The sequence below is a fragment of the Mustela putorius genome, unplaced genomic scaffold, assembly GCF_011764305.1.
Source record: "Mustela putorius furo isolate JIRA1106 unplaced genomic scaffold, ASM1176430v1.1 tig00000832_pilon_pilon_pilon, whole genome shotgun sequence".
NCBI lineage: Eukaryota > Metazoa > Chordata > Mammalia > Carnivora > Mustelidae > Mustela > Mustela putorius.
The window spans coordinates 3,901,933-3,903,580 of NW_025421491.1; the positions used below are offsets into that span (position 1 = coordinate 3,901,933).

General features: G+C 40.9%; 1 pseudogene; it reads left to right on the forward strand.

Moving 5' to 3' along the window:
• Positions 1 to 1,103: 1,103 nt before the first annotated feature.
• LOC123393410 lies at positions 1,104 to 1,218 on the forward strand (annotated as a pseudogene).
• Positions 1,219 to 1,648: the final 430 nt, after the last annotated feature.

Consider the following 1,648-nt stretch of genomic DNA (forward strand, 5'->3'; position numbering starts at 1 on the left):
GGAAATGAGAAGTTTTGTCTTGGATACTTCAAAATGTATACTTAAAAATATCTGCAAAACATCCAGGTTGAGCTATCAGGTAAGAAGAGTTTGATATGGTGTTCAGAAAAATTGTCTGGGTTGGAGGTATAAACTTTGGGGTCTTAAGTCATCATGATTCTTAAAAGCCTGGAAAGAATGAAATCACCCAGGGAGAAAGAGTAAAAGGAGAAGAGAAGGGGATCAAGAACTTAAACCGGAGGAAGGCCAACACCTAGGGAATGACAGGAGCCAGATAGGAAAGGAAATTGAATGGAGAAGCCAATGAGTTTGGAAAGCTAGGACATAATAGTGCAATGTTAGTAAAGAGAAGAGAGTGTTTCAAGAAGTGAATGGCCAACTCTCCCAAATGTTGAAAGGAGGAAGCAAAGAGGACAGAAGAGTGTACATTACATATGGTTGCCTGGGATTACCAGTGATCTGAAGACCAGAAATTTCAGGAGGGGGGTGGGGCTTAAATGGATGAAGGAAGAGTTAAAGACATGAAAACAATAGAGTTAGCAAACTCTTGGGAAGTTTGATTATTCAGGATCATGGAGGAATGGTGAAACATTCGGGCAGATATGGAACCAAGGAAGTGATTGTTTGTTGTTGATGTTGTTTTATGATAGTTGGAGGAGAGCCTGGGTGGCTTATTCAGTTAAGGGTCCCACTCTTGGTTTTGGTTCAGGTCATGATCTCATGGGTTGTGAAATGGAGCCCTGCATCAGGCTCCACACTCAATGGGGAGTCTGCTTGAGGATGCTCTCCCTCTGCCCTTTCCCTCAACTCTCTTGCTCTCAAATAAATAAATCTTAAAATAAAAAGCTAGAGTTGGAAAATTGGAATATGGTTAGAGAAATGATCCAACTAAAAAACAGAAAAAGCTGATACAAGGAGAGAGGAAAATCAAAGTGACATGCTTTAAAAGGTCAAAGAGCAGGAGTCCAGAGGACAAGAGGCGGAGCTAGAATTGGCTACGGTGAATAACGTGCCCTCCATACATCATGACAGAGGGGAAAGTGAAGAGAGCTACAGATGAGGATGGTCTTTGTTAAGTTTGCATTCAGAATTTTAGAGTTACCGTGCTCGCTTCTGCAGCACATATACTAAAATCAGAACGATACGGAGAAGATGAGCATGGCCCCTGCACAAGGATGACAGGCAGAATTTTAGAGTTATCATCTGAAGCCTTTATTTCACTTAAGTAGAAGGCAAGGTCTATGACTTAGGGCGGATAAAAGAGTGAGGAGTTGTGGAAGGTTTGAGGAGAACATATGAAATTATTCTGGGAAACAAGGTGATTTCTGAGTCATAGTAGGTGCAAGTTGACACTTTAGGTCATCAAATGAAGGAGTTTTCATTTCAGTTAGATATTCTCTGGTCAGCTGCTCAGACACAGGTGCAGAGAAGATAGAGAGCTGAGGTTTTGCTACACCCATGTGAGGAAGGTAAGGGGTAGAAATGCAGAGTCCCTGAGGGAGCGATTATAATGATGGACCATGGATATTGAATGATATGCATAAATGCAGAATAGGAAGAAATTCAACAAAGCGTTTAAAAGGGATATTTCTAAGTAGGGAGAATACGGTAATTTTCATGTTCATGAGTCTTTATTCTCTAATTTTTT